This window comes from Acinonyx jubatus, chromosome C1 (assembly GCF_027475565.1).
Source record: "Acinonyx jubatus isolate Ajub_Pintada_27869175 chromosome C1, VMU_Ajub_asm_v1.0, whole genome shotgun sequence".
NCBI lineage: Eukaryota > Metazoa > Chordata > Mammalia > Carnivora > Felidae > Acinonyx > Acinonyx jubatus.
In genome coordinates this window covers 6,566,701-6,576,927 of record NC_069381.1, presented here as the reverse complement: position 1 = coordinate 6,576,927, position 10,227 = coordinate 6,566,701, and the positions used below count along the sequence as shown (strand labels likewise).

The 10,227-nt window shown below is 51.2% G+C and overlaps 1 long non-coding RNA gene across 1 annotated transcript; it reads right to left on the bottom strand.

The window, feature by feature from the left end:
* Positions 1-392: 392 nt before the first annotated feature.
* LOC113599550 (uncharacterized) lies at positions 393-5,708 on the bottom strand. Its single transcript, XR_008291945.1, has 3 exons — positions 5,617-5,708; positions 4,253-4,427; positions 393-3,596 (listed from the first exon to the last, which is right to left on the bottom strand). It is a non-coding gene; the product is annotated as an uncharacterized LOC113599550 (long non-coding RNA).
* Positions 5,709-10,227: the final 4,519 nt, after the last annotated feature.

Genomic DNA, 10,227 nt, shown 5'->3' with positions numbered 1-10,227 from the left:
TGAAATCAGGATCAGCAATGAGGTGCAGGCATCGGAGAAAATGGAGATGTGGATGCCGGTGTCATGAGGTCTGTGGGCAAGTGGCCTTGCTAACGTCGCACTCCTGACGCAGACAGGCCGATGCCTCCTGTCCCTGGCACTTTCTCGGCAGCCAGGAGATCCCGGGGAGGAGCGAGGGGGATACTCCCATGTGCCGTTCCTCCCCATCCGCCCAAGTGGGAACGTAGCTCCGCCTCCCTTGGGAGAGAAACGGGGGGAGGAGGGGTGTATGGGGTGGGGGGAAGGGAGAGAAGCAAGGAGTGCACCCCTACAGATCCCCTCTGCATGTCAGCCTGAGGAGCTGGGAACAGGTGTCCGCCCCACCCCCCGCCATCTAAACTTAAAACATAAACACAACCCAGTACAATATGCTCTGATCTGTCATAGAGCAAATGGCTGGGATTCTAGACTCTTCAGTCCCTTTATAGGTCTCTCCCTTCACTGACCTATCTGCCACGTGTAAGACAGTTTCTCTCTGGGTCTCGATTTACTTACTTCAACCAGAAAGATAATAATAATAACAGCCTTCCTATTAATAGGTTGATACAGAGGTGGTTCTATTTAAGCTAAGTCTTGCTTTCGTCATATCGTAGATTTTATTATAATGCCAGTTATTAATAAATAATATCGCCCCCATTAGACAGCCTGGCATTAAATACATATGAACATGGCTACATCCAGATGATGGGATGTTATTTAGTACTCAAAGCTGATGAGCTATCAAGCCCTGCAAAGACACGGGGGAAACTCAGATGCATAATACTAAGTGAAACAAGCCGACCTCAAAAGGCAACACACGATGTGATCTCACTTAGAGAACATTCTGGAAAAGGCAAAATTACGGAGGTAGTAAAAGGATCGGTGGTTGTCAGAGGCTGGGGCATGTGAAAATGGTGAATAGGGAGCCCCGGGTATATTTATTCTTAGAAGTCCGGCCCGTTTTATTCCCGAGATCTGCCAACAGGTTCTTCCTCCGTATTTGAAATGGATGTCGCGTCAGGCAGAGGAAGAACAGCCCCAATATTCGTCTAAGTAAAGACATTTACTCAGGCAACTTCACTTTCCTCTGCCTCTCCCCGCGCACAGAGAACATTGCCAGGTCAGCAGTATCCACCGTCCCTTAGACACAAGGAGTATTATTTAGTCTAGAAACTCTCAAAGGAAATATCCGCTTGCACGTGAAAAATCTCTGGAATTTCTCTGTTCCTCGCTGTCCAACATCCCCGTATCTGCGAAACCGCCTTGAAAAGCCTCTGTACACAGTGCTGTCTTGTTCATGGGCACGGCGGGTCTGCCCCAGCATGCTTCTGTCCCCGCTGATGTCACCCCGGGCTGCTCCTGCCCTCAACACTGGCGGTGCCCAAGAGGAGAGGAGAGGAGGAGGAGGAGGAAACAGGGAGGAGGGCCCTCTGAAGACCCGAAGTGAGAAGTTTTACACAATTAGGGAAATAAACAGAGGAACAAAATCCACAGTCCCTGGAGTGTCTGGGCTTCACTGCTTCTCAGTCCATAATTAGGACTAGGAGGACTTTGGATCTAGACAATTTAGACAATAAGAAAGACCGAGGGTTTGGTCTGGTTTCCCGGCCCCAAGCCAGTGTTGACAGATCTGGAGTTTATTTAGATTGGGCACCCTGGGACCCAAGGGGGCATCCAAGGGCCTTGCTAGAGTAGTCTGCTAAGGTGTAACTGTGTTGGGCAATGTCTTGCCTTCTCTTTAACATAAAGGCAGGGACACACTCTTTCCTCCCCATCTCCCAGGCCCTCTCCACCCCTCACTGCTGGAGGACTGTCTGGTCTCCACCTAAGTCTGGTTGCAGCAGCAAAGGTGAAAAACCACACAACTCCCCAGCTCCTTTTACAGAGGACTTTTTTTATATATAGAATTTTAAAATATCGACTTACTTTTGAGAGACAGAGTACAAGCAGGGGAGGGGCAGAGAGAGGGGGACGCAGAATCCAAAGCAGGCTCCAGGATCTGAGCCGTCAGCACAGAGCCCAACACGGGGCTTGAACTCACGGACCGTGAGATCATGACCTGAGCCAAAGTCGGAGGCTTAACTGATTGAGCCACCCAGGCGCCCCTATAGATGATGTTTATAAATATCTTTCCCTTCGTGCCAGCAGGTGGGATTAAGCCAAATTAACATGGAAAAGGGAAGGTGGAAAAGAATCCAAGAGGTATAGAGGGTACCCTTCGGAGAACAAGAAATACTCAAGTAGCCGGTGTGAAAGTTTTAAATAGAAACCTGCTTACACAGCATTCAGAGTAACAACAACATTTGGAGGTCCCGGTTATTTTCAGAAGACGAACATTTAATTTCCAGATGGTTCCAGGACAACAGACTTAACATCCCATGGATTCGTTGTAGCAGATGCCCAGCTCGATGGCCCGTTGTGTCTGTGCCTTTCAAACTCTGGGTTTAGGAATTCATTTTCTGAGTTGTATGCTAGACCTCTTACATTCCAACACACACACACACACACACACACACACACACACAATGAGTCTGTTTTTTAAAATGTAATCATACATGGGAATTTTATGACATCAAACCCTTAGAAATGTGGAAATCTGGGTTTCAAAATCCTTACTGGGAGAAAATAATAAACCTCTTGATTCACAAAATTTTTTTTTCTCCGCTTATGGTTCATTCTGGAACTGTGGCTGGCACACGCTTAGGAGACTGGGGTAGGAAGCATAATCCGGTATTCATGGACGCCTGGCCCGGGCCCTGCAGACCGCACCTCCGATCTGGAAATACTCTCTCCTCAGACAGGAATAGAGAGGCGACTTTTGGGTCACTCCCAACCTCACAAAAGGCTTTTCAAACAAGATGAAAAAAAAAAAAAAAAGAAAGAAAAGAAAAGAAAAAGGGAAAAGAAAAAAAAAAAGCTCTGATGTGTTGGGAGAACCCAGTGAGCTTTCGAACGGCAAAGATGGGGTGAGCCTCCGGGAAGGCGGATGTGCGGGGCGGCCGAGTGAGGAAGAAAGGGTTACCGGTGGGCGGAGGAGGTGATGGAGCCCCCCACTTCCTCCAGGTGTCCTTTACGCGGACTTTCCAGTCAGGCTCTTGGCTGCAAGAGGTCATTCTTTTTCCTGTGGCTTGGGTATCTGCTTTCCAGCTCTTTCTGGAAAGCCTGTGTAAGGGCCGCCTGCCCGCATGGGCTGCCTCACCCACAGCCCCGTTCCCCACCAGGGAGGGTGAGCACATTTCAGATGAATTTCCTCCTAGGAGCTCCTAGAGACGGGAGCCTTTGGCCCCGGCGGGGCCAACACCTGTGTTCCTAAATCCGGGAAGGCTCCGTCTCCCTCTAGAACGACCCCACTTTCCTGCGTCTGTCGGGGAAGCAGAATATACAGCCTCAAAAGGGCGGTGAGGAGGAGGAGGGAGGGAGGGAGGCCTTGGCCCAACTCCTCCGATCTCTCCGAGGGCCCAGGAGGCACGAAGCGGCCTTCAGCTTGAGGAACGTAGAATTCCTCAATCGCAGGCGAGCCGCGAACGCCCAGTAACTCTCGCGGCGTGGATACGCTGAGCGCCGCTGTGGGCACCGGGCTGTGACAGAGGACAGAGAGAGTCAGAAGTCCCTGCCCGCGTGAAGCTGGCATTCCAGTGGGCGAGGCAGATAAGGAAGGAGACAAGGGGGAGATAAGCTCCTGGGAAACCACGCGTGGGCGGGAGCTCCGAAGAGAGTGATGGGGGACAGCTCACTGATGAGTGGGCGTGTGGGTAAAGACCCCGAGGAAGGGAGTGAGGGAGCCATGTGGGTGACACAGAGCGCTCGTGGTGGGGGGAACAGCACGCGCCAAGGCCCTGAGGCGGATGTGCGCCTGGTGCGTTCAGCCAGCGTGGCTGCAGCCGAGGAGCACAGACCACAGGCCGGAGAGAGGGAAGGCGTGAACTTCGTTTAGGGCCCCATCTTCCAAACCGGCCAGAAGGAGATTCAAGGGAAAAGTCGTGCAGGTGGTAAGGTGACAACTGTGACAGCGAGGGATGAAACAAGTTGAAGGCAAGCCCCAGAAGGTGGGGGGGGGGAGGGTATTGGGTAGGTGACGGGAGCATCTCGGGTCTGGGACAGGTTGTGCGCTTGAGGAGAGCGTGTAAGAGAAACGACCTGAACTGCACTCGGGCGGGCTCTCTGGACCCCGTGGGGATGTCCACCCCTGCGTGGGGAGAGAGGTTTCGAAATCTCTCGTGGCAGCTGGACTCACCCTTTAGATAAGAGAGAGTTGAGTCTTCCTCCTCGGACTTCTGTCGAGGTCAGAGGAAGAGAGAGTTCACCCCTTTACATCTGGGACGGTATCTCCTCCGAGTTTCTCTTCCGTCTGCGTCAGCAGCCGTCGGCCCCGCCGATAGGAGATGCGAAGGGGCCGTGTGACACATCCCCTGCTTTGTCAACGTCGAGAAAGAGGAAGCGTCTTTATTGAATCTGCCTTTGTATCTATCCAGTTCTCAAACCATCTCCCGGTGCGCCCCCCCCCCCCCCCCCGATCTTGCTAGGCAAAACTGTTTGGTATATGATGCCCACGATTATGTGGGGATCCAAACCAAATCACCATCTCTAAGCTTCCTAGGACCTTACGCTCTAAGATCAAGAAATCGGTGCTAGGCTGAGAAGGAGCCTCTCGAGACGTCGAGCACACGCTTCTTCTCTGCCCCACGCAACAGCGCAGAACTCGCTTTCCTTTCTGCCCTCGGCGGCCTTCCCGGCAGCTTGCGTGCCCTTGGAGAACACCACTCCATAAGCGCGTGTTCTTCAAGTGGGTGTTTGGAGCCCTCGTGAGCTTTTGTTTTTGTTTTTACCAGGGTGGGGAGTTGGCGCAGAGGACGCGCCGGCCTGTGGGACATAGTTACCTTTGGAGGTGGCTCGCAAGGCACTCTGAGTCACTCTCGCACCCCACAAATGGAGCCATCCTGGAATAAATACTTAAAAAAAAAAACCCAAAACACAGAAAACAGAAAACAACAAACAAAACCCCCAAACAAACAAACAAACAAAACCCTACCCCGTTTCCTGGCAGGTCTGAAGCTCGGAATGGTCGAGATGTTGCAATACGCGGGGGGGGGGGGGGGGGGGGGGAGGGGGTGGCAAGTCAGAGCGAATTGCTGGGCTGTGGGAAACTTGGACGTGATCTCATCATGCCCAGGCCGCAGCCCGGGCTCTGACTGATTCCCCGGGAACCACTAGCGGAGCAGGGAGAAGAGCCAGGCCCCAGAAATGCCAGAGAGCGCGGCTCACCCAGGTTATCCTGGAAGCCCAGACAACGATGGTCAGATTCTAGTGGGAACGCTGTCTGCTGACGAGCAGCTCTGGTTCCTTGGCTAAAACCCCAGCTGTGCCGGGGACTGACCTCATTCACGAAGTAAACATTGAATCAGATACCGGCAGGCCTAGCCCCGGTTGAGTGGAAATAACATGGATGTTTCCATAATTATGAAGCTGCCAATTGGATTTGGCAAGAGGGTCCCTAAATATGTCGATCGGAATGAGTTCATTACCTTTCCTCGCCAATTTAATCAGGGGCCAATTGCCTCGTTGCGGTTGAAATGATCTGTATTAAAATGCTTTACTTACATTTTAGTTTTTATATTCCGAATAATGTACTGGAAAGCGGCGTCGTCTAGCAACCGGAAGACAATACTGGGAGCTGGGGGGGGGGGCGGGGGGGGGTTGGCCGGGGCTGCGGCAGCATGCGTGCGCCAGCGGTTACCGCACTGGGTCTCGTAATTCCGTTACTGGAGGACCGGATGGGGGCTGCGCAGGTCCGGCTTCATGAAGTGGGCGTGGCTACAGTCTCGTCCGCACGTGCCACTTCGGGGTCGCAGGCACTCACTGTGGCGACAGTCTGTGCGCCCAGGCTACAGGCTCTCCGTGCCCTTGACCATGCCCCCGCCCCCCTTTCCGCCTTGCGCCTTCCTTTTCCAGCCGTTGAAAGCGGGGGGGGGGGGGGGGGGGTTTGCGACCCCCATGGTCGTTGAGACCACCGTTTGCGAAGCAGTTTTAGTTCATGATCTGGGGGAGAAATGATTCCGGACGGCGGTTCCTTCCTTTTCCTCATTTACTTGCAGAGGCAGCGGAGGCGGATGGGGGAGGAGCCAGGCTGCCTGAGTTCCCGGCCTTGGCTCTGCCCGTGACAAGGTGGGTGACCTTGGGCAGGTCACTTCAACTCGCTTCTGCGCCTCCATCTCATCATCTGTGAAGCATCATGAGTGAAAACAGCACCTCCCTCCAGGGGAGCTGTGGGGATGGAAGGGTTAGTTCATGCAAAGCACTTAAAACAGCGCCTGGTTCCCAGAAGAGGTTAAGTATGGTCTCTGCCCTTGTTATCATTGTTCACTGTTTATTACTAGCCTGAATGAGCCAGCACAGAAAACACCGGATGGCCATAGTTGTCGGTAATTTAGGGGTACATTTAAGAGGGGTAAGTCAATTAACCGCATCCCAGGTCCAGTGGCAATCAGAAGCCAAGTGACCAGAATTATCACTGATTCACTTTGTCCCTTACGTTGGTTACACGGGGTTAATGTTTAGCGTTTCTTTCTTGGAATAGTCTTGTCTGATTTTTGATTTTGAAGTAACTCAAACAAAGGGGTGTCATCATTTGGTTTGTAGACAGTTCTGCTGATGCTTATTTTCTGCATTCGGCCCCGAGTTGGATAGCCGGAGGTCCCTCGCACAGGCCCACGGAGCTGTTTCTTCCCCTAATGATGAGAGTGGTTGGCATTTTTCAGTCTCGCGAAGGCCCTCCTCAAACGAAGCCATTCAAACCGTTTCCTCTGAATGCTGTCCCAGCTGTTTATTAACTCTGCTCCCGATACCCTGGGCCCTCTGTCCGAGCTGGGAGGGGTGGAGGCAGTCCCAGGGACTCGCTCCTTCACGATATGAAAGAAAACTGGACCAGGGTGACAGATCTGACAAGCTGGGGCAGCGAGCGCCTCTGCTTTCCCAGAGTACTTTTTAAAAAAAGTTTATTTACTTATTTTGAAAGAGAGCACGAGGAGGGTAGGGGCAGAGAGAGAGGGAGGGGAGGGAGGATCCCAAGCAGGCTCCACGCTGTCAGCACAGAGCCCGACTCGGGGTTCGAACTCATGAACTGTGAGATCATGACCTGAGCCGAGATCAAGAGTGGGACACTCAACCGACTAGGCCACCCAGGCGCCCCTGCTGTCTCAGGGTACTTTGAGAAATCATGGAGGGAGGGGGGAAAAACTGGATAAACTGAAGGCCTATGAGCTTAGTTTTGATGATGGGCAAAATACAAAATTTTAGAGCAGATAATCAAAGGAATGTTTGCCCAGCATTTAGAAAGGGTGATCATAAGGGTCAATATTGACTATTGAGGGAATGTTTCTCACTAGGTTGGTGAATTGGGTGAGCACTTTGCCACAGTGCAATGACTTCTGACAATCGTTTCACAGTGTCTTGAGAAACTTACGGAGGAGCACCTGGGTGGCTCAGTCAGTTAAGCGTCCGACTTTGGCTCAGGTCATGATCTCACGTTCGTGAATTCAAGCCCCCGCATCGGGCTCTCTGCTGTCAGCACAGAGCCCGCTTCAGATCCTCTGTCCCCTCTCTCTCTGCCCTGCTCACTCACTCTCTCTCAAAAATAATCATTAAAAAAACCCTCTTGTGGACAAAATAGTGACAAAAAGGCTGCTAGACCTTGAAGGGCCATTAGATAATCATGTGGCACATTGATGACACCACTCTTTAAAATTTATTTTTTAAAGTTTATTTAGTTTGCGAGAGGAGGCACGTGTACAAGCAGAGGAGGGGCAGAGAGAGAGAGGGAGAGAGGATCCCGAGCAGGCTTTGCACTGTCAGCGCAGAGCCCGATGTGGGGCTCGATCCTACAAACCATGAGATCATGACCCGAGCCGAAATCAAGAGTCAGACGCTTAACCAAGTGAGCCCCCTGGGTGCCCCTAAGGTGACGCCACTTGCTTAAGGCCACACAGCTAATTAGCGTCCAGGCTTGGAATCTGTTCCTGGCCTTGTGTCCCAGGTGAGGGGTCCATCCACTGCCGGTGGCTCCTGGGCATGGGAGGTGGCATCTTAACAGCAGATGGGACGGTGTCCTCCCAGGGCTCTCTCTAGCAGTTTGCCAAACAGTTCTGTCCTTGGCCCTAAACCCCTCAACATTCTATCAACAACTTGGATGAAGCCAAAGATAACTGCTTATCAACTGTGCAAATAGCACAAGACGGGGAGGGAAGGCCAACATGTTGGAATTACAGAATCAGGATCCAAATGATCTCACCAGGAAAGAATGATTGGTGGAATCCAACAAGATAAAATTTAACTGGAATACTTGTAAGGGCCTGCATTTAGCTCCAAAACTAGATTGCAGAAGTATAGGATGTGGTTGGAAAACATGTCCAACCTCACCCATAATCAAAGAGATGCAAATTGAAGCAACCATGAGATAATCATTTTCTTTTTATCAGATTGGCAGTGATTAAAAGAATTAAAATTCCCCAATTTGGTGGCTAGGGTGTGGGGAAAGAGGTTCTCTCTCGTAAACCACTTGTGGGCGTGTAGACAAAAGCACCCTTGCTGGAAACCGATCTGGAAATATACAGCAAAAGCTACAGAATGTACCATTTGGCCCAACAGCTTGGTTGGCAGAAATGTATCCAAAGACAGGTATGCAAAGGTTTATGGACAGGAATATTCATAAGAGCACCATTGGGAACGCTTTTGGAGGGGTGTGATCAGTTTGGGAGCAGAAGTCTTGGTGCCTCCGAAGGGTGCCACACAGGTATTGTCGAACCCTTGGTGCCGCAAGGAGGAAGAATGGGGGTCCTTGTGGCTCCTGAAGGCCAGGCCAGGACTTACGAGAGACAGATGTGGCTTCATAGTATACAGTGGATCCTAACAATTAATTCTGTTAAAAATTAGGATGGGCCGGCTGCCTTGTACATTCCCCATCACTGGCAGATGGCCCTCTGTCCAGGGTGTCGAAGAGGGTAGTCATTGCTCTTTAGCCATTGGGATGAAATGCTTGCCTTGGTTCCTTCGAGTGCAAAGAGGCAGGGGGGATCTTTGCTGCATTAAATCCTCAAAGGGTGGAGTCACCACTCAGGTTGAAAGTGGGTGGGTGGTCACACCAGCTTCTGCTTCCTGACACCGAATTCTAGAAATAAAGTGAGAAACCCTCTTGCCACCCCTCTAATGCCACTCTTACCGAGGGCCTGACCATCCCCTTCACCCCAAATCTTTTTTTCTTTTTAATTTTTTTTTTAACGTTTATTTTTGAGACAGAGACAGAGCATGAACGGGGGAGGGTCAGAGAGAGGGAGACACAGAATCTGAAACAGGCTCCAGGCTCTGAGCTGTCAGCACAGGGCCCGTGGCGGGGCTCGAACCCACGGACCTCGAGATCATGACCTGAGCCGAAGTCAGCCGCTTAACTGACTGAGCCACCCAGGCGCCCCTCACCCCAAATCTTTTAGGAGTACCTGCTGTGTACTGGTTCCCCAGAGGTACACCTAAGGGAAGGTTTTGGCTGAACTTGGAGAAAAGAAATAAAAGATGTGTGCTTCTTCTCACCAAATCGTTTCCACTGTATTTTGGCTTCCAGTAGACAGGTGTACTGGGTAAGCGTTCCACTGCTTCATCTATACTTTTTCTCCTTTGTGTTAATTTCATCTGAAACTTTTATTTTTTTGATGTTTATTTATTTTTGAAAGATAGAGCACAAACGGGGGAGGGCCAGACACACACACACACACACACACACACACAGAATCAATCTGACACAGGGCTTGAACCCATGAACCATGAGATCATGATCTGAGCTGAAGTCGGATGCTTAACCGACTGAGCCACCCAGGCGCCCCTCATCTGAAACTTTCAATGTGAGGGGCACTCAGTAGGGCATGTGACTCTTGATCCTGGGGTCATGGGTTCGAGCCCCATGTTGAGTGTAGAGATTACTTAAAAATACATAAACTTTAGGGACACCTGAGTGGCTCCATTAAGCACCTGACTCTTGTTTTCAGCTCAGGTCATGATCTTACGGTTTGTGAGTGCAAGCCCCACCTCGGGCTCTCTGCTGTCAGCATGGAGCCCACTTCAGATCCTCTCTCTCCCTCTCCCTCTGCCCCTCCCTCACCCTGTTCATGCTCTCTCTTTCAAAATAAATTTAAAAAATAAATAAATGTATTTTGAGGGAGAGAGCAA